The sequence below is a fragment of the Prinia subflava genome, chromosome 7 (assembly GCF_021018805.1).
Source record: "Prinia subflava isolate CZ2003 ecotype Zambia chromosome 7, Cam_Psub_1.2, whole genome shotgun sequence".
Taxonomy (NCBI): domain Eukaryota; kingdom Metazoa; phylum Chordata; class Aves; order Passeriformes; family Cisticolidae; genus Prinia; species Prinia subflava.
Window position 1 is genome coordinate 24,436,350 of NC_086253.1, and position 27,112 is coordinate 24,463,461.

Genomic DNA, 27,112 nt, shown 5'->3' on the forward strand with positions numbered 1-27,112 from the left:
ATATTAACATTTACAAATGCAAACATTTGCATTTTTGTTTCTTATTTTTATGTAACCATCCAAGCGTAAATAAATTACTGCTCAAGTTCATGCTCTGAGAAGACAGAACTCCATTAAGGATGTTTCAGTTTATAATAAGAGGATAAATGGTGGCGTGTAGAGATTTCTGCACTTTGACAAGAAAAGACTAGCCCTTTCCTAATGTAATTCCTTCTAGTGTGGGCTTTGAAACCATTTAAATTTTTGTTAGATCTATACCTAGGATTTTAACATCTAACTGCCAAGAAATAAAACTGTCTCTGTCCTATTTCCACCTGATCATACATTTCTCTTTCATCTATTTATGCCACATTATTTTCACTAATATTTTGCCTCATATGTGCTTTTCTTTTCTACACCTAATCTGAAAGATAGGTGTCTGATGTCTGAGGCAAACTATTCGATAATTTAAAAATAAAAAAAACCCAAACAAACCTAACAAGAAAACCAAACCAAGCCACAAAGAAAATAAACACAAAACATCCAAACCCCAAATGTCCAGAAAAGCATTTTCCTCCCCCAAAATAGCTGTGTTATTAGTGGTTTTGCTCATTTTGTATTTTCCCTACCTGCCCCTTGACATCCATCCAGATTCCCCTCTGCTCCAGTTTGTGTAAAATGGTTGTGCAATCTGACTGTTTCTTGCAAGAAAAAGAAGTATTGTAAAAATCCACAGAAAATAGGTGTAGAATCTGAGCAGGACAACCCCAGCTCATCCGTTTTTGGGCCTCTGCACCAGGGACTTAGATTTCGAGAAAGATTTAGGCTATGGGAAGGGCTTAAGTCCCTTCCAAAACCAGCAAAACCAGAGTAATTGAAGAAATATACTTGTAATTTTCTATGGCTGAGATAAGACTGGCCTCAAGCATTTAATTCAAGAAACAGCAAATTAACTCCTATTCAAATTTTTATCATTTCATTAATTTTGTCTTACAGCAATTTTGGTGTCTTTCGGAATGGGAAGAATTTTTGTCTCTGTAAGATTAATTTATTTCTACAATAACACCAATTAAAATATTAATCCATATTGGAGTTTTGCACTTCATATTAGAGACTCCTTTGCTTTTGATGGCAAGCTGTTTGTTTCTACTTGGGTATCTGACAGAGTCTGCACATATACAAATTTGAAATTAGTTCCCTTGACATGAGTTTTATGATATATTTTTTTCAACTCAGTTGGTCTTACTCATCTATCTGGTCTATGGCTAAATTAACAATAGGTCATGATAGAAGTTGGAAAAACATACCATAAAGAGCAGAAATTTACATCCCATGGTTAAGATTCAGTAACAATAAGTAAATTGTGGTCAAGGAATTAAGAAGTAGAAAAATAATCTGGCCTCTACAATGAAACTTTTATCTTTCCAGTACTGCTTTTTGCATTGATTTTTACTGGTAGTATCTCAGAAGATGGAGATGGATTTCCCTTCTAATTTACTTCAGAATATATTCCTATATTAAAGAAAAATGTGCAAAAGAAGTTTATGGACTTCATTGGCTTTGTGGTGGTGCAAAACTCTCTAAACCTGCAACAGAAGTTCCCAGCAGCAGTTAGTGTTAGGGTGGCCTCCTGGCAAGTAGAATGCCAGATGGACTCCTTTTGCAACTGCACAGCTAACAAATCCTGACCTTTTTTTACTCCCACATCCCATTTAAGCTTTTTCCTTCAAAATGCCATATGGCTGTTTTCCACTTTTCTTGAGCAGTGCTATGGCTTAAAGTATAAAGATGTTAAAACAAGCTGCTGATGCCGTTATACAAATATTTAAATGCTGCTATTTGAATCACAGTCTGAAGCTCATTTGGTTGATTTCCACACCTTTGGTCCCAAGAGGTATTGTAACAGAACATCCTCACCTTCTCTCTCAGTGGGGGTTGCTGGAAACAGATTTCTTTTCATAAGGAATCACCTCCTTTGTGCTGCAGCTGAACAATATTGAACTAGGGCCAGAAAGGAAAAGAGACAACAAAGAGCAACATCCCTGAAGAAGCTAAAACCCATCTCCTCTCTTGCAATGACAGAAAATGGCGGTCAGTCAAGAGGGAATGGACACAGCTCCAGAGTAGTTTAACTCTGGGTTTAACACAGGGTTGTTTCTGTATGGGAGGTCACCAGCACTTAAGTAATACCTGATCAATATTGGGAAGGGCAGCAGTGTCTGAAGAATGCTTTCCAGATCTTACACAAAAGACACCCACCCTGTCCATGGGAAGTCAAAACTGCTTTGTTCTTCCTTAATTCATCACATTATATTTTCAATGGTTTAAAAATCTAGCTCCTATCAGTTCCTCAGAAAATTATTCCAGACTGATGTCCACCAGCCTAAAGGGTCTCTGTGATCTCTGTCATTTTTGTCCTTGCTGATATTTTTCTTTGAGTTTAAAGAGGAAGAGCAATGGCTGAATTACTTTACTATGCTATGTGTGCATTCATTTGTGGCTCATTTCTACTGCCATGAAGAAGCTTTTTGACACCCTTAAGTAGTAGGAAAGAAAATATTTGCAGCCATTAACACATGCAGCATTTAATGGTATTACAAGCCTGCCTGATCAGAGCCCTTTACTGGATGTTGGACTGCTTGCTGAAAGTCAATTTTACAACAAAATAAACACTGGCATGACATAAATTTTACCAGTTTAGTTTTCAGATGTAGTTATATGCCATATTACTCCTCAGGGGTGAAAAACATAATGTGTACAAATGAATTCAGATACACAGCAACTGATTTTGCAGTGACGATATAATTAAGGCTATAAAAGACAGCCTATATGTAACAGCTACTGAGCGAGCCCCTCACATGCTCTTATATACACAACTGTATTTTTTTTCTTATTTTGCCATAAGACTTGTCTTTTTGTAAAACAAGCAAGTTATACAGTGTCTAAAAAAATTTTAAAGACTGAGCAGCACAATAATTAGACCACTGAATAAAATTTTGCATTAGAGAAAAATAAACTTTGCTAAATCAAAATACATCTTACTTGTTTAATATGAGTACTTTTTTCAATACAGATACATGTAGGTCATGGGAACAAAGTGAGTAGTTTTAGCACTTTGGTTTTTGGTTCCTTTTTAAGATGATCACCTGTTTTTCTAAACAAATGCCAGTTAGAGCCCCTCTGGTTCCTGAATACTCCTCCACCTGGCTTCACTTGGGATTAAGACAGTGGCCAGGCAGCATAATGCATTATTGTCTTTTGTATCAAGGGAGGCTTCATTGTGTTGCTTTTTTTTTTTTTTTACTGCAACCAGAGGAATTGACTAAATGTTGCAATTATAGGCACCATTCCACTTTCTGTTCTCCTTGTTCACCTGAGAAAGCAGAAGATAAGTGGCAGTGGCTTCATGGCAGCAGGTCAGAGATAGAGGACTGCTGAGGAGTACAGGCACGAAAGTGGGAGGGGATAAAGACATCCATGCACCAAGGGCTGAGCTCCATCACTGAAAAGAAAGCTGAGCTATTTTAAAATACGTTTTGGAATCCATGAATAAGAGTGGTTACACCAGTATTTTAAACAGGGACAGTAGATAAATATTAATAAATTGAACTTCCCTCTGTGGTGTAAAGTGGAGAACTATTTAAGCAGATATTTAGAGCTGTTATTTTTTACTCTGCTTTTACATTTAAAATTTCATCCATTTTTCTGAGAATTTTGATTCTTAAAAACAAGAGCAAAATGTTCTTGAACAAAATGAGCACCTGACACAATGGTGAATAATCATTTTCTTGAAATTAAACCCAGGAACAGGAATGAACAGAGAATACAGGTTAGACCTAAAGTCAAAAAAAAAAAAAAAAAAAAAAAAAAAAGGCACAATTATGAATATATTTTGTCTATTTGCTCCCATGACAAAGCCAAATAGAAAATCCTTTACACTAAATAAAAGAAGTTTAGAATGGTAAATATAAGATTATCACTTACCTAGTAACAAGTGATCCCCCCTTGTCTTCGTTATTGCTTTCATATACATCTAAAAACTATTTACTATATAACATAATATAAAATAAAAACATCATGATGAAGGCTATACCTGCAAAGGCTAGATTCATTTAAATATTCTCATTAAAAACAAGCAACATACTTGGACCATCAGTTTGTTGTCTACCTGAAATTTTTCTTCTAGCCATTCATTACATTTTGTTCTTGTATTTAGGTTTCTTTTGTTTGTTTGTAAGACAAATTGCTGCTATTCCATGAGGGTTAGGCCTTGACTGCTCACGCGGCTCAGCACTGAGTGATTACTCTGAGTTTAGATGCAGCTGTCCACAGAAAAAGTGATCTGCTCAGCTGCCCAGGGAGGCAAAGGCTGTAGCCAGCCCTGTTTTTAACTTACAGCAATAGACTGTGTTTATTATATTTTGACAAAAATAGATATCTTAAGTGCTCCTGGCTAATCGTTCATTGGCTCCTAAATACATTAATAACACAAGCAATTACTATGCAGTTATATATAAGGTTATTAAGCAATACAACCATAGTAGAGAGCAAATCAAAGACCTCAAAAAATGAGCACATATAATATTAAATAATGACAAGAGAGGTCAGAAAGCATGCTCCATCTGTTCAAAGACATCTTCATTGATTCATTATCACAATTATATTATCATTTATAGTACTTCAGACTTATCAACAACAGAAGTTACAGATGGAGTACTGAAGTGCTAGTAGTTGCATCTAAAATGTTGCTTTTACCAGATACACACCAGCTTCCCAGCTGCAGTGAGTTTGGTCTTTACTTGCAGTTAACAAGATGCTTTCCTGTCCTGTTTATACTCCTACCTATTTTTAGAAGCGTTTCACACTTACTCATGCAGTGCTCATCAATGTGTGAAATTAAAGTATGAACTGATCAGTATGTTAAAGTGAGGTTCATAGAGTTAATTTATGAATAAATTATGCCAGGCACCCTGAATATATTTAAGGAAGGCTGTGCCACCTGCTAAAATGAGCTGTTACTACTGCACTGATGTCTGAACTCAGAATGGTTGTAAGCAAATCCTGGCTGGACTCTACTGAGGTGGGACAAATACCAAGTTACTAAATACAGACTGTTAATTGTGTTTTGCTTGGATGACAAATATAAAATCATGTCTTAAACATGAAAGGCAGATTGCAAAATCTCAGTTTCTACTCTTTAAGATGTACAACTTAAAGCTAATGTTTCAAGCTATTGATATGGTTTACAAATAAACTGTTTTTCTGCTTAAGTTATTGAAATGAAAAGTTCCATGTGTACTTCTAATGCCTGTGTGTTAGGAATGTAAATGCTTTAGCTGTTCAAAATAAGCTATTTTGGAATATATAAAAAGTGCATAGCTCATGCTCCAAAGTAAACTAGATCAATTTCTTGCAGTTTGGGCTCAAAGAGACGGTGAACAACACACAGAGTTAGGCATAAAATCAAATAAAGAATAATAATAGCATAGAAGAATACAAAAGATAAATGCTCTGTCAGACTTGCAATCCCCTGGAAACTCAAAGCATCCAAGAAAGATTTAATCCTTATACAGCGCACTTGTAGGAAAGCAAATGGAAAGTAGCCTTATTTCTGATAATGGGAAGTTCTGGTACACTCAATGCATCTAGACAAATAATTGAGTATGTCAAACCAATTTTGCAGGAGATGGGATATGCAGCATACTAATGTCTGATGTGATTGATAGTATATCTACTCTCCACTTTCAAACAGAGTAGTGGTGGGTTTTGATAGCATATTTTACAGCACTGGCTAGAAAGTATTATGTGTACATGCTGATAAAAAAGATAAAATATGCTTGGTCTTTTCATCCTCAAAATTCTTCTAAAATGTGCTCTTGCTTTCTCTTCTGAGCTGTTCCATGAGTATTTGAGAAGCAGAACATGTTAAGGAATAAAATTGTGAGAAAAGTGAAAATTTAGATATAGATATTTTCCTAGAAAATTATGCTTTAAAATGATACATTTAGAAGCATAAAAAAATTTAAAACGGTCACATAAGTTTAAAACCGTGGCTCTAAACCTACAATTAGCTGTATGAAGATGGAGCTATGTGCCTCCATAAAAACTGCTAGGAAGCTGGGAGGCACACTCAAGCTCAGCACCTTCTGAAAATGATGAAAGCTATTTCAGAGGTTGAGAACTATTGAACAGAAACATTGCCCTGCAGTTTTGTAGGCCACAACAGTTGTGTTACTCCAGTAAAACTGATCTGTGATTAAATCATCTAACAGAAAAATAAAGCAGTTATTTCTCAGGTTAGACTAAGGAAGATCTCTTCACCTCATCGTGAGTTTCAATCATTTTTCATTCTCAGAAAATCTGCAGATTTCCTCAAGCATATGAATAAGAATAAACTACATTTGCTTATTTGAGTATAAAAATGTCTTACCTTTTTCATATTTTTTTCAGTGTAATGTTTTAAAGATTAAATTAGACTCACTGAAATAGTTTCCACAGCTCTCTTTCATCATTTTTTTCCCCAAATAATACTATATGGAAGTATGCTGAGTTTTTTGAAGATAAGATTTACCTTTGCATTTTCTAAATGAAGCAAAATATTTATCTCCAAATAGAAAAATAAAGAAAATGATATTTGGTATAACTTAACAGTTGTTTATTTGTCACTATTTTAGTTGATTAGACAACAATTTAATATTTTCAGTTCCAATGTTGAGAGGAAATTTTTTTTATGTGTGAAGTTACGTCCAAAACAAAAAGTTCTTATTTCAATGAAGAAGTGATTTACATGGTGGAAAATTGTCAAGGTAATAACTGAGTTTAAACCACTTCAACAATGCTGGCATTTTTCTGAGGTGAAAAATATATGGGATATTTTTCCAAGAATTGCAACTATGAAAGGATGAAATTAAAGAAATCTTGTGGAAAAAAAAAAAGGGGAAATAAAAAACCAAGAGAAGGTGCTTTGTAGCACAGCTGCAAATTATGATTAATGAAGCTTGGTTAATTAGTGCACTAAAAAAAGGCTTCCACTTTATGTCAGCTTGTCTGATCTGGTAAATTTGGAGACTGATTTTTAACATGTCTGATAGTTCTCTTTAATTTTTCTAATCCAGTGGTTAGCTGTGCTTTTCCTGGAAGCAGGCATGTCAGGTGAAAGGACACAGACACGTTTGCTTCTGCTGAGACTACATTTATAATACCTTGTACTTTTGAAAGGAAATAAAATGTTTTAAGTTTATTTAAAAGTAGCCAGGTGTCTAGAACTAGAAATGGAAATGTGATCAGCTCTTTTTGCATAAATTGTACATATTTTACATTAAAAAAACACTGCAATCCTCTATGTACTAATGTTGTTCCATGTATAAAAGTACAACCTTTGCAACAATTGGTGCACAATTAAATCATACAAAAATACATTAAAAGGTCTAATGCTGCCTTGTATGGCTTGTGAAACAATGAACATTTTCAGCTCACAGTCTCAGTCATTATAATGTTATTACACAGTCAGTAAATTGAAGCTGTTATTCCACTGCTAAAAAAACTGATCAATATCCATTACCATTCAGTGAAGGTTGGAGCCAAAATGAGATTATATTGCAAATGAGCCACAGACAAGGTAATGATCCCTCCATTTTGATATATTTAAAGGCATTCCCTAAAGCAGACAATTTCCTTAAGAGAAAGTACAACTTTTCCATCAAGTCACCAATCTAGGAAAATAAAAATGTTCTTTAATTACAAAAAGCCTTACATATTATGATTTATAATCAATCGTGTTCTCACAAAGATAACCACTGTTGGATCAATGAAATTGCTTCTAGTTTCTGCCTATTGGGTTTTAGTTGTTTTAAGTGCTACGTTATACAGATCCTGTGTCTTACCAGAGAAACAAACCAAAGGATGATTCTTTAAAGTCAGGATTTATCTCAGTGTAGTATATTTTGAAGCTTGTCCAAAAATAAATAAGTAAAGATGGGAAATACTTCCTTAGAGGGATTTTAGTGTCTTGTTCCTATAATACCTGCAATAGTTTTCTGTTTTCTTATCACATACAAAGTCTGGCCAAAAATTTTCCAAGCTGTGCTTGCGTGGTTCCTCCAAGGTCTTGTCAGTCTCTGACTTGAGGGATCCATCTTTGGCTGGATCCCTCAAGTTATCATCTCTGTTGGCTCTGGATCATTAATGTACCTGGGTGTTTGTAGGTTATTACTATCTTAATTATTTCTATGTATTAATGTGTCCTGTGTTACATGCAATATTATTTTATTATAATTTTATTATAATTAATTATAACATATTTTAATGGTTAGATGTTAATATGTAATATTATTTTTATGCAGGGATTTTTTCTTTTATGTTAACAGTTTATCCTCACATGACAGATATCCTTAAATCCAGGTATCCTTACCTCCTTCACATTCCACATACCATTACAATATGCAGAACACAGGAGGATTCCTCTCCATCTTGCACCCCTTTTCAGCTGGTCCTGAAGTTTCCCCACTGAAGCAAAAGACTCAAATTATTAAAGAGATTTGGAAAATTTACTAATAGTTAATATAATATACTAACAAAACATATCTTATTATTTTATCTAAAGATCTTCTTCCCTTTTTTGCTTGGGTTTTTTTGTATCTGACAGATTTCCTTCCTTTTGTTTTTTTAAAGTTGTTTTTTTAAGGCTATCCATGGATACATGGACAAAATGCTCAGTTTCTTTCAAACAGCCCTTTTAGAACCAGAACTGTTTCTTTTTAATTCAGTCTTCTGTTATTTTGAATATATTTATAGAATATTAATAGCACTTTAGCCCTCACCAAGGAAGATCAGCTCAAAAATAAATCTTTACTTTTGATACCATAATAGCTACTTGAAAGGAAAAATTACCAGTAACTATGATAGGCTTATGTAAGAATGTATATACTAAATACGCATTTTTCCTATGGCAGAAAGAATTTTTCCAATACAAAGATAAAAATATTGGAAGTCTAATACTTCCTTTTTACTTGCCTATATTTGATATTCCTGTGAATATTACTGTTCTGCAGCAAGGCTCTGAAGGAATTCTGTCTTGTCCAAAAGTTAGTGTCTCTGCAAATGTACAGAATAATAGAAGCAGAGAAGTTTAGCTCTTTCATGAATAAAAATTAGCCTATCCTCTTTGTAGTCCTTCATAATCATAAAACAGAGGCTGTGACTTAATTTTCCATGAAACTGACACATTATCCACCTAAAATGTTCAGTAGAAAAAAACTTTTAGAAATAGGCTGGGTTCCAATGGTAACTTTTGTTTTGCTCTCTTTCTTATGTAAGGCTACTGCAGCTTTTGAACAATTCATATTCCTGGCCCATTTCTTTGGATAGATCATGCTTAGTTTCTCACCTCTGTCTTGGTCTTCTGGTCTTCTCAAAAGTTTTTCCCTCTTACCGACCCAATTTGGTATCTTCATTTAGTGAGTAAAATTTGGTTTTCTTCTACTTGCAGAACTCTGCAAGCATAATTACTTTGCAATATCTCCTCATTTTCCCATGAAACTTCAAATGAAAGCAATACTAGACAGGCAGCTGGTGTCCCGTGCTCACTGTGCATGTCATTCTGGGCCTCACTGCTTCCTCCTGTCTGCTTATCTCACTCTCACTTTGTCCTGTATCTTCTCTGTCATGTAGCTGTGCAATCATCAAGGCACCCATCTTGGTCACTGCTGTACCACAGGCTGCAGTGGGAGCAGCTGTCGTGGTTGCGGGGGGAGGTCAATTTTTCCAGGGGGATGTGGGCAGGCCAATCAGTGATCAGCTTTTCTGCTGGCACCTGGATTAGTCACTCGGAGGTTTAGACACGCCTCTGAGGACACAAAGAGTTAAAAGCAGGACTCCAGGGGGGTTCGGCCTCTTTTGGATTCTGGTTTAGGTGGAGAGAGGTCTCAGGCCTCCTTCCCCTGCCCAGCCACGAGGCTGGGTGGGGGAGGGGAAACACGTGGGCAGGCTCAGGTAAGCCGGAGCCCTGGGGGGGGGGGGGGGGGGGGAGAAGAGAGTAGACAAGACTCTGGAACTGAGCTGCCCCAGCCAGGATGGAGGGGTGGAAAACTGTGGAAGTGCCTTCTGTGCGTGCTCACCCCCTTCCCCCCCCAAACTCTGGGAGAAGATGCCCAGCCATGTGGGGGTTGCCGAGCCTGGGAGTGCCTGAGCCTGCACCCTGCCGAGAGCCAGAAACTGTTAACCCTTGCTTGGCAGAAAGAAACTTTTCTTAGACATTGATTCTCATGACTGGTGGTTTCGGAGGAGAGAGGGAAGCGGCCTGGGACCGAGATGATAAAGCACGATTGGAAGGAACCTGATGGGCAAAGAATGAGAGGAATAGCTTTCTGAGCTGGACTTTTCTTGCATAATGTCAGCCATGGACTGAACTTAAGTCTCTTTTGAACATAAACTGCATTTTGGGTGGATACAGCTGCCCCTGCTTTTGCTACAGTGACTGGCACTTGAAGAGTGGAGCGAGCAGAGAAAAGAGGGGGAGGGTGTGGTGGCGCCCTCTGCCCTCAGGGGAGACCTGCTCTTGGAAACCTTGGCCCCTGGGTAAAAAGGGGGAGAGCTCGGCATGCAAGTATCCTTAAAAGAGCCCTGTATGCAGCTTTAGACTATGGACAGCGGTGAGAGCACTGGACATAGGAAAAAGAGAGTGTCACCCTGGCAGACTTCTCTGGGCGGTGCCACGGGTGACATGGAAACACAGAAGGGGTGGACCCGTGTTTTCTGAGGAGCAGTCTGTGGTGCGAGAGAGACTCTTCTCTCCCTTGCTGAATTGAAGATTGGGGTTTTTTTGAGTGGTGATTGTTTGATTTAAAACCCAAAGGTTTGGTCTGTGAAGAGTAATATGTGGGGAGTGGAAACTGGGAGAAGAAATGTTCTGAGAAGTTTTTATTTCTGTCTCAGTGTGTGTTTAAGAGTTTTCTGTCTCTGTTCTTATGTAATGTAATAAAGTTTTGGGTTTTTTTTGTTTTCAAGATTTAAGCCTGCTCTGCTCTGTTCCTGATCACGTCCCACAGTAGTTGTTAGGGAAAAAACATATATTCATGGGTGCATTAACATCTGGCCAGTGCTAACCCATGACAGCAGCATAAAACCAAAAAGGAAAAAGATCCTGCAGGGAATGGACTGGGGCAGCCACAGTGCAGGCTGTGGTGATTTCACTGCTCCTGGCACCAGTTGTATTTCCCTGGGGAGTGGTTTTTCCCTCCCCAGAGACCCCTGGAGTCTGTAACCATGTAGCTTAACACTTCCTCCCCTTTCTGACCCTATTGGCTGAGTTCAAACTATCTCTTCCTTAGCAGGAGAGTAGATAAGGCTCTGTTCTTCCTCAGTCTTTCTCTTTCCCCCCTGGAAACCATATAGAATAAACGTCTTGGGCTACATCTGGGGGTTAGAGCCTCTTTTGGAATCTTTTGCCTTATCCCTGAAATATTCCTCCAAAGCCCTCTAGGATCTGAGCTAGCCTAGTAACTCTGGGGGGGGTGCAGGGGGAATATTTCAGGCACCCACATGAGAGTGAGCAAAGTCTGCTGCTGCCCCACCTCTGATGGCTCTCTAAACATGCTCTTGGTTCTAAGCTCCTTGGCACAATGGTGCGTGTGGCAGAAAGAACAATTGGATCATAGTCCCTGGCTACTCTGAGCCATGATGGTAATAATACCAGCAATAAATAATAAGAAACAGCAATAACCTTGCATCTTCTGACAACACAAATGCATACTTAGAACAAAAATAAGTAAATAAATGTTGTGAAGAGACCCTTACAGGCTGTTCTATACTACTGTATTCTGCTTCATTTAGTGTAAACTTCCTAACCCAGCCTGACAGCCCTGACAGCAGAACTGTCAGATGATTTAGTGGAATCATATGATTTTATTTCTCTGATCAAACTGACAACTGACTTGTTTTGGCAAAATTGTAATGAGGTTTTGAATGCTGACAGAAGAAAGGCATGTTGGGGAGAAGCACATAAGTCATGAAAGCTATCTAATCCAATAAATAGTGTAATTGTTAATGGGTTTTATCGTGGTGATTTTTATTTTTTTCTTACACTGTTGTTTCAGAGCAGTGTCCTACTCTTAGTTTATGTTTTCTATATGAATACATTAACTGCATCTTAGCTTTCAGAGATCTGAGGGTTGGTGCTGGTAGCGAAACTCGATGCTCCTATTTATAACAACTGTTTGATCAATAATGTATTGCAGATGCACAGCCCACAATGCGTTGTTGCAAACATCCAAAAGGAATGCCTTTCTCCTGCACATGCTCCACAGCAGCTCAGCTGCACAGTGCCCAGCACTGCTCCACTCCAATTAAAACCTCGCTGTTTAATTTCAAGTCCATTAGAACCCTGCCAAAGGTTAAGTTATTGCAGTTACTGACATTTAAGTTGTAAATAAACAAGGCCTGAAGAGAAGAAAGGAAGTGGGATGCTATTTTTATTGCATGAAAAGAATAATTTTACTGGAGTTATAAAGACAATTCTGTTGTTTTCTTCAGTGCTGTTGAAGAAAATTCCCATTGGTTGTGGCTGAATATAACAAAAACATGTTGAAAAAAGTATTTTTAAAGACTGAAGTGAAAGAAGACCTTAATTTCCTTTTACTTACATCTGCATCATCATGACTTAATTTTCTGAAGGCAAGATGTAGGTGAACTGATTCTAGTGGATTGGTTCTCTTTTATGACATGAATGTGAACTGAACAGAATGAAATTCTGTCCATGTCATCTTATCAAGTTCCCTGGGCACAAATGAGAATAATTTCCAGAGTAATGTAATGTAGTATAGAACATAGACCTATTTAGACTTGATGTTATTATAAGAGAAAATGAAAATTACTGCATTCTGCTCAACAAGTTCAACAATAATGATCGTCTCTAGACTTTAAATGTCTCAGCTTATAAGAATGGCTTAACTAGCCCTAAGCTGCATACATATTAATAAGATTTTTTTCTCTTTCTTTAAAAAAAAGAAAAATGCTTTTTCCTACCCTAACTAATAACATTGTTGCAAGGAATACCACAACTCTATCATTACTTCAAGTTCTTAAATCAGTATCAAGTCTTTCTGTTGATAAGATTATGCAACATCTTGAGCTGTATGTAAGAACTGCTTCATAAAATTCTACAGAATTGGTTACAAAAAATGTGCCCATCTCTTCTAGATTTAATATCTAATAATATCACCTTTTATGACATTACATTCATAAATAGCACAGTCAACATACTATGTCAAGATAATGTGAAAATAAAAGTCATAATTTTAATTATATCAGAACCGAGGCAGAAAACAATTAACATACTAAAGAGAACTTTTGCTGTTATTTTTAATTTCTTAAGTGTTGTTTGCATTCAGTAAATTTTGTTATGTTTATTATCATATATTATCTTGCATGATTTCCATTTTCAGCCATTTCTTCAGAACTTCACATAACCTGTATTACTTGACAGATGGTGACTGAATGGCCAAAGGCCATTCTGGTTGCTGAGAATAATTCAGAAAATAATTGTTTTCTGATAATTTTTGGATATTTTAAAGATGGTTCTTGATTGTTAGATATGTCTTATGAATTCAGAAAATTAAGTATTCAAGGCTACTCACCCTTCTCAGGTAAGACAATATATTAAGAGATATTATCAATTATATTCCCTTTAACATCTTTATTTTAGAACCTTGAGTCACTCCATTTCTGTTACTAAAACCTCAAATTATGCAATAACGTAAATAAAGTTCTTTCTATTTTATACAAACAAAATTTTACTACCAACATCAGTCTGTAGACAGGAGATGTAAATTAAATTTTATTGCCTGGCTGTTAACCATAAGTCTATCACACTAAACTTGTACATTTCCCTGTACAGTTATGTAAATTTTTCCTTTGTTGTTTAGTCTTGCTGTTTTCCTTAAAGGTAATTTTATATACCTGGGTTTAAGAGTAGAAATCATAGCAACATAGTGTTTTATAACTGCAACCTTTTAGTTTATAAAGTGAAAAAACCACAGAAACTAACAATTCATCTGGGTCTTCTTGCCTTCTGAGCACATCGCTGATGCGTGTAATGTTGTCTGTGGGACAACACCAAGTGATTGATGGCACTTTTTTCCTACCTAAATGCTGTGTTATAAGTGTTTAGAATAAAATTAGTTTTACTAATGGAGTTTGCTGGAGTATGAACAAAACTGGGGAGTGTACTAACAGTTTTTCAATGGTCCAATCCTACTCTAACGGAAGTCATTTGGAAACATACATTAATTTTCAGAGGCAAGTTTTGGCAACAAGAAATTCGGAGAGGAAGTCATACAGCATGCAGATAAATAGTTCAGATTCCAGTATCTTTTACACAAACTTTTTAAAGAAGTAAAAGTCAATATCATTGGAGCTGCTTCCAATTACGTTGATATATAAAATCAGATTGGGCCCACCCAGATTAGATTAAGACTAAAATGTAAAACAGTCACATGGAGCATGACCTGATTCAGAAATTCTCAGTCATCAAAATGAACATTCTAGTTTCTGCAGGATTACTTAGATAGACTAATGGACGCAAAACTCAATCCGAACCAGTAGGAATCTACAAAGGGTTTTTTCTGTATCAGTGGTTTAATTGTAGTGGAAGATCACATTATGGTTTTATGCATCCATATGTACATTTGACATGTCTCTGAGAAGTTGGATGTTCATTACTTTGACCTTAAATAAAATGGAAAAAATGCTTCCTTTCCTTTTAAGAACTGGATCCTCTGTAGCACTGAGCACATTATAGAAATGTCAAGGGCTTTGAATTGCCATTAAAAACAGAAGCTTGAAAGGTTGAGTCATATAGACACTTATTTTATAGCAATTAATAACCTGAAAAATTAAGTCACTAATATATTATACATCTCAATTAAAAGCCACAACTTCAATTTAATTACTTTTCTTAAACCTATTTTAAATTCAATTGCTTTCCTTTGCAGCTTGCTTAACAAAGGTGCAGATTCTATAAAAGATTTACAATGGAGTCAATTGTTGTTTTCTTGTTTGTTTATTTAAAACTTGATGAGAAGAAAGATGAACACTAAGTGATCTATTTTTACTCTCTAGTTGAGATGCAGAATTGTCACTGATACTGGAAGACTCATTACAGTGAATATACCCCAGTGGTTTTAGGGAAGTATTGAAGCTACCCTTACCTTCTGTGTATTTTAGATGGCTGTCTTGTTTTAGTTTATCCGTTCACAGCTTTTGCAAAAATTTATGTTGCATTTTATATTATTGTTACTCCAATTAAAATGATAGACTAAAAAAAGTAAAAAATAAACCAAAACCAACCAACAAACCCCACCAAAAACTGAATGGAAGAGGCTTGCTATAAATACAAATTTCAAAGCAAGTCATGGACTAAAACAGATGTCTCAACATTTGAAAAGAAGACCAAAAGAAAGCAGACAACCCCCCATTACTAGAGCACCCCTTCCCCCAGGATAGTCTAATGAATTTACAAAATTAATTTACCTTTTCATGACTTGCATAGAATTGTTTCCTTTTTTTACTAACTCAATGCTACACACCTAACTAACACTTTCAGTTTAGCACACTTTCATTTATACCTTATATCAGCTACCTAATTGTGCCTTTATCTATCCCCTTGGCAGATTACATAAACTGCTGTGCACACAGCCATTTCAAGTACAATTTTGTATCAGTTGTGCAACTAGTCCACCAGAATACATGGTCATATTAGTCATGAACCCAATTCTTTGAATTTATTATAGACACTGAACCAAACTTTCTAACCTTTTAGACAAAGATCTGTACACAGACCTCAATTCTGTGTCAAAGAATTCCAGCCCTTCTAGTGCATGTGAATTTTCCCTAGACTCCATAAGCCTCTTTTCTGCTCTCCTGGCTTGCCTAGATAAATGCCATCATCCACTTAGTGTTGATAATGTCCTCCAACTGCATGCTGTCTCCACTAGTCAAATCTCTGCTTCTCATAGAATCATAGAATGGTTTGGCCTGGAAGGACTTTGAATATCCAACCCACCTGTGGTAAGCAGGGACACCTTGCATTAGACCAGGTTGCACAGAGCTCCTTCCAATCTGACCTTGAACATTTCCAGGGATGGGGCATCCACAACTTCTATGGGCAACCTGTTCTGGTGCCTTTTCACTCTCACAGTAAAGAATTTTTTTCCTAATACCTAATCTAAATCTATTGTCTTTCAGTTTGAATCAAATCCCCCTTGTCCTGTCACTACATGCTCCTGTAAATAGTCGCTGTCCATCTTTCTTGAAGGCAAGGCTACAATTAAGTCACCCTGGAGGCTCCCTTTCTTCAGGCAGAACAATCCCAATAGTCTTAGCCTTTCCTAATAGGAGAGGAACTCCATCCCTCCAATCACCTGGTGGCCATTCTCTGGACTTGCCCCCTGGTTTGTCCCTTTCCACACAGCATGGTCCTTCTTTTTACACGCATCTTCTCTCTCCCTCTGCTCATTCCAGATGCCAGTGATTTGGTGTTAGGGCCTCAGAGACTCTTGCCTATTGTAACAAAACTGTCAAGAGATGCCTCATAATCTCCTAAACCTGGAAGGATCTTGGCCACCTCTTGGCCTAAGGTATTCAGATGCCTCTCCTTTCCTGTTATCCTAAGTCTTCAGGGCTCAGGAGAGGAATTGCAAAGTTCCCATTTGACAGAAGGCAAAGACATGCATAGAAATCCTGGATTCAAAAGAGGGCCTATCCCTGAATTTTTTTTTTTTTATTTTTTTTTTTTTTTTGCATTTTGCAAAAGGAAGCCAAGGTGCCTAAATCAGGGCCATGGATCCTGCTTACAGATGAGAAATTAACTTATCAATGTTTGGAAGTGTGTTGCTATAGGATATTGCAGAACTATATATATATATATGAATTGTTTAATGGGCTGTCTTGGAGAATAGATGTACAAGCACCTATTAAGCATAATGATCCTTCACTTAGGCCAGGGAATCCCACAGCTGCCAACACTCTGTTGTGAGAATAAGAGGTGTGAGGATGAGGATGCTCTGTTTCCCACAATGTTTCTTGAGGCACCTATTTCTAACCACTGTCCAGCACAGGGTACCAGACTGGATGGGTTTAGTTGTGATCCTGTTGAGCTGTTCATACATAGTTTACACTAAGATACATCTTGATTTAAGATACTCAAGATGCCACAATATATTAAAATGAAGTTATCATAATATATTTCTGCAAGGACAACAGTCAGCACTGAGGATATTATATTTTTTGTCATAAATACTTATCCTGAAGCAAAGGACACAATTAATAGCAATGATTTTTTTGATAAAAAATTTCTTCGAGACTTAATGTAATGTTTTCTATCTCAGTGAACTGTACATTAAAAAGCTTAGATTAGTTGTATCAGAAATCTACAATAATGGTCACTAAAGTTAAACATATACATGTTTAACATATACATGTGTGTGTATTTCTGCACATTTTAAATTAGAATATTAAGCCATATACTGTGGATATTAAGGATTTACAAAATTTACAAAACAAAACCTCTTTAAAGGGTGGGATCTAAATTTTTTTCATAATTAGGAATTCTGCAAGTACTCTGAGCCCCATTTGTCCTATGAATCTTCCTAGAGCTGGTGGATTTTTGTTTCCTCTGATCTGTTTTGTAGAAAACTGATAAAATACATCTACCCTCACAGCCTTTCTAAGATAATCAGTTCCTTGACATTTTAATGGTTCTGGTTCACACCAGATTACTGTTGTTATAATGTCAGAGCCATTCCAAAAATGAGGGCATCCCCAGTATTGCTCATAAATGTTAGGCTGCTTTTTTTTAAAATAAATATGTTGTAGCGATAATGACCAAGGAGTGTTCTTTTGCTTGTTTACCTCTTGAGTCCCAGATTGCTAGATTTGTTCAAGCTAGTAACAGAAATGGGGGAAAAAATATCCCCAGATTCACAAAAATATGTGTTTCACCTTTCAAAAATCTATGTAGTGGAGAGTCCTCCCCAGGAAGATTTCTGAAAAAAACACTTTTTACAAAGCAGATACAGACATACAGAATTTAAGAAGCCTCTAGTAACCCTTTAGATGTCTAAAACAAAAGGTTACATATGTTTAAGTAAGCCTTCACCACCTGGCTGAGAGCACCTCTCTGCTAGGTCCCAAATAAATATTTCCCTCTGCCTTTTCAGCAAGCAGGTGTGGGCATGGCAGGGAGGAGGTCCAAATGCATGGGTAGACACATGGCAGTCATCCCAAAAATATGGCGAATTTGGGGGTCCTGATATCAAAGAGAAGCACTGTGAATGACTGAGTTTATGGCTGAGCAAAACTGAAGTATGTATTTTTATATAAATAAAGAAACAAACAGACATATATGTAAAACTCAAATTTATTCTTCTGTGTCTTTCTTGGACTAGCTCTAAACTCAGGATTTTCTACAGAGAGGCTTTCTAATCTCTGCAGGGGGTGTACAAGTGTCCCTAAATGGCAAGGCAATTTCCTGAAGAGATTCCCTGGTAACATGTCATGAGCAGCCAAAGCCCAAAACTGTCCTTCAAAGCAGGCTTCAACAGAATTCCTTCTTGAAAGCCTTTATCTTACCCATGGAAGGGGCTGGCCAATTAACAAGATTATTTATTCCTCAGAATACCTTATCACTCACATTGAGTTTTGTGGGTTCAAAAAAGCATGCAGTTGCTTCCAAGTCTCTCTTGACTCAAGCAGATCATCATTACCTGGTCCTTTATTTCCAATTAAAGACCTGAGGAAATAAAGGTATTTTAACTTCAACCAGAATATCCCTCTGCTGAAAACCTGCCATCCTTTGTACGTCTCTGCCAGCATCTGCATCAGTAGTGATTTCTCAGGTGCAGAGGAGCAGAAGAATAACAGCATATCATCTCTGCATGTCAGCTTCTACAATTATAATCAGAAAGGCTTTTCTCTCAGTTCAGAGCAGATGAGCATTCAGAAAATGCCACAGGCGAGAATGAATCCTCTTGCCCTTCCTCTGTTTGGACACTTCAGAGGGAGCCAGGCTTGCTCTCTGTTGCTCACTGGGGCAGAGTACAAAGGCCAGTGGCCACAACATCATTTCTACCCAGCACCCCATGCCTTGAGCAATCCTTCCAGCTGGAAGCATTCCTGATCCAAACAGGCCAGCATCTCAGCATGAGTAACAATGGGTACACTCGAATGGGTACCTGCAAGTTAATGGTATCCAGTCCTTCCAAAGGCTCCTAAAGCATCTCCCATGAAAAATGCCTTGCTTCTTGAGGACCGAGAGCAGCTTCAGGCGTGTTAGCACTGGTCTGGATGACTTTGCCTCTGGTCATCACCTTTCGACCTTAGAAACCCTTTCCCTTCTTTGGACCATCTTTTCATGTCCTCAAGTTCTTAATGAATCTTAGTTTTGGATGGTTGCAGCATGTTTTCCTAAATGTTATGTGGTCAAAGCATTTACTTTAAAAATGTATTTAAGCAGTACATTACATTCTGCACCAGAGAACTCAAGGCTCTTGGAAGTGATTTATCTTCTCTTATTACTCCTGAGGACATAGATAATAAAAAATAAAAACATCACTATCAGGGTGAATTCAAGAGACAATGAAAAGCATTCAGGAACTTATATATAGTACATTTCAAATGTTTTTTCAGAAAGTATAAAAAGAAAATCTAGTGTCAGATGTAGTTCTGCAGCTATTTTGGGAGAGAACAAGTGCATGTATGTGTGCATGAGGAAGAGCGAGTTGGGAAGATGGGGAAAAGACATATTTCTGGGAACCACATTCTCAGCTCAGAAGCAAGAAATCTCCCATTTAAAATTTTTTCTTATCAAAATTTCAAAACTTCAGGCATAATGAATATTTACTAAAAAAATGCAAATTAAAAAAAAAATTAATGACCCAGATGTGACACCAATCCTAAGAAAAAATAGTATGCATACAGATAAGACTAGCAAAGGTGCTTGTATATATTTTTTGAGATGCCAGGTGTAACTGAAAATTGCTAGCTTTGCACTAACTGGTGTTAAACTTTCAATAACTTTCTTCCAATACAACCACTTTGATAGATAACGTAATAGGCGAGTTCTGTGGTATGTTCTTAACAGGCTTCTGGAACAGAAATTTAATCTTGCATTTTTATAATATTTTGTGTTTATGTTATGTCATGTTATATGTTATGTTATTTACTTTATACTTGCTTTTACTAAAGTCTACATCCAGAAATGTCAGGAAAATTGATTGCATAAGAAAGACAGAAAACACCATCTCAATTTCCTTCCAATATTATTGTTGCATTTCTCAATTTCTTTCTTCTTCTTTGGGTAAGAGTTAGGTACAGTATTAGATAGACCAAAGAATTAAAACTAGCAAAATATGCAATTAAGTGCTTCACAAAAAAGAATTTCAAAAAAAAATCCTTTTATGCTAAGAGAAAATATTCATATTATAAAAATTATACTTGAAAATAAATTTAATTCTAGAATTCACCAGCTGTTCAAAATGAGAGTTCTCTACAGAAAAATTAAATAATAATAGTAAAATAGTACAATAGAGTATTATAGACAAAATAATCTAGAATAAGATCAGCCTTATATCTTTAAGCAAAGAAGTTGCATCTTTATTATTTATTTATTATATGCTTTAATTTTAGTGTCTTCATGCTATTTTTCTTTACCTTAACAGCATTACCTAAAATATGCTATTTTGAATTATTTTCTCTGGCTCTAAACTTAAATAGGTGAAGTTTTTCTTCGACTGACAGATCATGAAACTGAAAGTTTTTTGCTGTTGGTTTATGATTAGCTCATTTTGCTCACATATCCATGCTGAAGCCATTATAGGTTGACCTCATAAAACCAGGAACATAAGCACTATCTTGCTTTGGCTCAAAAGCATGCAAGTTTACATCAGAAAAAATTCAAAGCATTAAGAATGACACATCTAATATGTTTATTTTTTCCCTTTTTTTTTTCTTTTTTTTCTTTTTTTTTTTTTTTTTTTGTAGTGCTCTCTTAACTCTCTTTCGGGTTAAGAAAAAAGAGACTTTTACCTGCGGTACTTTTTAAGATGAATTTTCATAATGCACTGTGACTCCAAGTAATTAAGGATTTTATTGTAATCCTATATGAGGTGGCACACTAGGAAAAAAATAATAGAAAGAACACATGGGAGTTTCAAGCCTTGCAGAAATATGTGAGTTTCAAATGTCAGCAATGCAATCTCAGCAACTTTCTGACATCCTAGGCAAGTGGCTTGTGGAAGGCTGGGGAAGAAACTCTTGTGGCAAAACACACAACACCCAAGTCTGCAATTGTTTTTTTCTACAGAATTCCTGCTTGTTTGGGCTGCATTTTTTAATCAATGGAATTTATTTTACTGGAATTTATGGAATTTAAAGAAATTTATTATTTAAAATAAATTCAATGGAATTTATTTTACTTAAAATGATTCTTTTTTTACTTTCAGTTTAATTATTTTCCAATATTTAACAAAAACCATAACTTCATAGTTTTGCCAGTATTTACCATTAAAAAATTACTATTTTGAATCTCAATGTATTTGAGTATCTGATGTAGGAAATAGCTGACAACAGAGCAGATGTTCATCCTGTGCAGTAGGATGCTTGAAGTCAAGTTTTCTTATATCATGGCAGGTGAACAATTTTAGATAAAATTTAGTATAGACAGCTGAGGTGAAATATATATTCTTCTGCATCTCTCAGAAATAACAGATTAAAATAAGATGCTTCTTATGAAATAACATTGGTCCTAGGACAGGAAAAGAAGACTTGGACAGAAGATAAAGAATTACAAAAAGTTGAAAATAAAGAGCCTTCCATTCTTGAAGATGCCCAGTTTCAGTAACTGGCTTTTCGAATCATGAGTAAATGGAAATCAGCAGAGCTAACGGGGCCCTGGTTGCAGTCTTGGCTGTGAAGCCCCAGCTAATTTACCAGCTAAATAGAGTTACCAGTACCTACGAGATCCACTGTACTAATCATTCCATTATTTTGTTTGTTTTCAGAGTATTCTGAGTCCTGCAGAAAATTGAGAGCTCAAATACTGTCATATCAAATCAGGATACCAGTTTCCATCAGCCTTAGCACAAAGAGAAGTAATAAAGATAGAAACTCAGCTTTGTGTTGCAAGTTATTTTCAAAGAAGGTAGGTGTTCCCATCTAAAACTATTGTTGTTTCACCAAAACTTGTTATCTAAATTGACAAAGTCTTATTAGAAGGTAAAGATCTGATGTAAAACCTACTGAGGTTACTGTGCTTGTCCCCACTAATTTCAATCAGCAAAAAACCCAAAATTAGTATTTTGTTAAATTTGTAATTTGAAACGGACAGATCATTACTCTTAGGATCTCTGAGTTACATGATACCTTAAGGTCAGATTTCATTCCTAAAGGTCTTAGTTTGAAATTGTAGTCTACAGCCTTTTTTTGGTAAATTGTCATTACAAAAAGTTTTTATGTCTCTTGTTCATTTGTTCTATCAGAAGTGACATAGAGTTTGCTCAGTCTAATTCTGGAAGCTTGTGCTGCCTTAATAACAGGGTAGAAAACAAATTTGCAAAGACAATGCCTCATTAATCAGATTGATTTTATGTTATTAATGACTTTAATCACAAAGCAAGAAAAAAGAAATATATTCCCTCAACCATTTTGCTTCCTTTCAGAGACCTTTGGAAAGTTAAATAATTTCTAACATAAATGTGTTCAAGCTCATAAGAAATATAATTTAATTCTAATTTAATATGATTTTAGGTCACAGTTCCTATAAAACATTATTTTGCTATGGTAAATGGCTTGTGTTTCTGCTACATTCATATTCCATTTATTTTCTTTTGATTTTAATGTGGCACAAGCTAGCTGATTGTTCATTGAAACACAAATTGCTATTCCAGTCAGAGCCATTTGCCCTATGTATGAAAAAATTAAAACTTTTAAAATACTTTGTGGAAATAGGCATCTTCCCTCCCCACCACTTCCTGAATGCAATAACAAAAAAATCTTTACTTTGTAGCAATGTTTCGTATCAGATTATTAGAAATCTGCCAAAGAAATAAGGACATGTAATTTTGATAATGTTAAAGCTGGCAAGTAAGAGCATCACCAAATTCAGATATTATTGCTAAAGAAGGGGAAAACAATACAACAAATACATTAGATATCTGTCTATCTGCTGGAATCCGCATGGTAATTAAAACTCAAGAAGACTCACTGTTAAAGTACTTGCTAATTCAGTGTGTCAGGATGCACTCATAGGAAACTCTTGACCCTCCTTTAAGAAACGGAGAACACAATTTGCATTAATAGGCTCTTTATACTCCTTCATTCATCCACAGTCCAACTTTCAGCCAAAGATTAGAGCTTTATCATATGGGTATTAGTGGGAATGGTCCCCAATCCTTACCAGAGATTTTTGGTAGCATACTTTTCGATCTTTCCTCCTTGCTTATAGGAATAAGCAAGTAAAAGCAGAGAACTTCTGACTGCAGGTTACTGCTGTTAATGGAAAAAGCATTACCTAATACTATGAAGTATGCAAGTTTTTCAAAATGATGGATGGCAAAGAAATGGATTTTTAATGAGAGAGAAGAAGATTTCTGAAAAATAAAATAAATGCTATAGGGTTTTGCATTAACAAATATGAAAAATCATGCATGGATTTAAAAAAGAAGTCTGCCTTTTCATTTAAAATAATAGGAAAGAAAGCTGACAAGACATAAGAGTGAGATGCAGATCACAGAGGGAGAGGGGTAAAAGAAAAAATAAATGGAAGTTTTCCCCTGATGGATTGGCTAGTTGCCTATATTCTATATATGAATAAACAAAAAGTGTGAAGTGTTAGTCTGAATTGCATATTCCTGTTTGAGTGATATTTTTTGCTTTAAAATAAGGCTTACCCTTCAAGATATATTTTTAGGATTATTCAGTCAAATTTTAGTTAAAGCATGATGGCAACTGAAAATAGAGAAAAGCACGAACAGAGAATTATAATTATAACACTTTGAAAAAAGGTGAAGTTCCAAATAAATAGCAATAGCCTTAGAGGAGCTGGTTGGGAAATGGAGCATGTGTGGTGTTTATTTAGCAGAGCATGTCTGTTGTAAGGCCTGATGTGAGCACTGGACAGGAGGGAACTCCAATATTTTGGTGTCAGACAGAGAAGACACTGCAGGCAACAGGAACTGAATTTAATTGCACACAGGTAACTGAGATCACACTGATCAATGGCATGTGAAAGGAGAGTGGGAAACAGCTCCATAAAGGATGATACCTGCATGTCTTTGTACTCTAAAGAGTGAGACCTACATTTTTCCATGTATTCACATCCGAGTGTAAACTAAAGAGAAGTCAACGTGAAAGTACAGACCACAAGTGGCACCAAAAAATGTTTATAGAGAAAATTTTATATATTTGTGTTAAAACTATCCCCAAGATATATCCTTCCTGGGCAGCATGAAGGAAAACATCTGTTGCAGAGAGTGCAAAAGCTCTGCATTCAGATGGTGTTCAATCTTTTATGTGCAATTTGGTCTTTCATGCATATTACGGGACATTTTTAGTGGTACCTCACATAAACTGTGTCTCCCTTGTGGAATCTCACACTGGGGCAGGTTATTGGAAGCCAACAGCCATTACAGTGGTAATTTCAGCTGGGACAGAGTAATGGCACCACGTTATGAACCAATAACAGGATGCTAATGTTTGTAGTATGCTCTTGCCCTGCATAATAATGAAGGGGAAGTAAAAATTTAGAATCAATCCTTAATTAGGCAGATGACTCTCTGATTCTGACAAACGCTGCAACTTGCCCAGAACTTCAGCACTGACTCAGAGTGTTTGCAGCGTTTCCACCCTAGGATGCCCAGGTTCCTACCAAGGAGTATTGCAGGGTCTCTTTGCTCTAGCTTTTACTGAATAAAGCCACCTGAGCCTCTAAGCAGCTTTTCCAATCCCTTAGATTTGCATTCAGTTTTATTCCTGTAGTGCCAGTGATCTTATGCCATTTGGCAGCACTCACTGCTGTGGTGAACACTTGTCATGATTTCAGCAGAGTGAGAATGGCAATGAAAAAGAAACATGCTGGCGTTTTAGGAGCAGTCAGCTTAGTTTCTATCAGTGTGAGGAAACAGACACTTAGGATGTTTCAGACACTAATGAAAATTATTTCAGCATGTCCTCTAAAGTTTCAGAAATGCTCTTATGTTTCACATAGAAATGTTGAGAATCTTCCCCAAATAGTTCATGACTAGCTACAGGACACATTATGTGTATGGCGGGGGGGCAGTGTTTAAATCAACTTCTTGCATTATATCCAGTGTGAAGAGCAGTCACAAGGATGCTATGAATGCAGCTCTTTTTGCCTCCTGTAAAGCCTGAATATTGTGCCCATATGTGGGTGAGGAAATGAAAAAATAAACAAACATATGGAATGATTAAGCCTGCCACAGTACTTACACACTGGCTCAAATTCCCTTCTGCTGCCCAGTGGCATCCATTGGCATTTATAGCAGTAAATGGGGGGTGAAGTTGGGCTCCTCAAAGCTGAGCTGCAGAACACCTTTTTTTAAAAAAATCTGTTTATGGTTCTATTTTAATTATTTTAATAAGCTTTTTTGGTTTGGGAAATTTTTTTGGTTGTAAGAACCTTGCATAAGACTTCTGTTTGTGCTCTCAGGTTCAGCCATACCACCTTCATAATCCACTAAACTGAATGTCCTTGCTTTTATAGATGTGGTGTAAGGTTAGAGAACTCCCTGAAGATCAGAAGCATTCCACATGGAGCATGTTCATCAGTCCATGTCTTCAAGCACCTGTGACAGCTGACTGACTGCTTGCCAGGCCAGCATGCACACCACAAAAGAGGCAGGAGTTAAGTGAGGCAGGAAAGCAGAGCAGCCAAAAAAAAGCTGTCTATTTGACATTTCCTGATTTATATGCTTGTATTGGGAACTCCTTCATTTAAAATGTTGTTTGAAGCTCCCCTGCTGAAGCCTCTGTGTCTTCCTAGAAATGAATGGAAACAGATTTAAATGGAAATCTTCATTGGCTAGGAATTATTAAATAAATCATTTGTATTTTCTATAGATAGGCATATTCTTTCTCTCAGAACACACATCTATTATCAATCAGTTATTATCAGTTATTTACTGCCTACTCACAGGTCAGGTCAACAAATCCAATTTTTTTAATGTCTGATCACGATTTTAGGTCATTTAATTTAGGGCAATTAGGAAGTTGCTAGAAATTTCAGCACATTCCAGGTCAATTCATTAAGTTTTATAATTCTTCTGAAGTTTAAATTTAACACTTTTCTGCTGAATTACAACTCTAATTAATTATCTTCTATGCTACTCATCAAAAGGACTCCTCCTATCTTAACCTGCTAATTAATGTCAGTGTTTATGAAGAGGAAGGTGCCAGATTCTCATTTGCACTAAGGCTCTTCACAAGGAATGACAGTAAAAGAGGCCTAATAGGGGTGTAAGATGCTTTGTCTCCAGTTTTAAAAACCCCTCTCTGTTGATAGAATGGACAGCTGTTCTGGTAGTGTCTAAATGAGCAAAGATATAAGATTTTGTGCGTAGAAAAGTAAGCAGGCAGTGAATAACAAATGTTGGTTCTAGGATTTAGAGCTCATTACATGTATATACACTATATTTTGTTTGCTAAACTGTTCATTTATTACAATAGAAATAACCTCCATAACCCCAGGGACATGCCTAATGCTCTCCCTGTTGATAAGACTTTTTAAGGCCTGTATTTTTTCTTCTACCAACTCCACTGCTTATAAAAGTCAGTGTCAGCAGTTACATAAATTCAAGGGGAGGGGGCAGAGAAGCAGCAGGGATTTTTTGTTTTGCTTTGTTTCTCTGACAAACAGGTATTTCCAGAAGTATGCTGACATTTTATCATCCTCTGGACTATAGTATTCTGGAAGAAGGTCTATATTTTGTGGGTGATTGCTTCCAATACACAGAGTTAGAGCTTCATTGCTGTCCTGTATTAGTTGAAGCACATAACCTATTTGTCCCAAACAAAATTATTATGAGCTGTTTCAAATGCAAGGAAGTAGAAATGAGCAGTAAGCAGA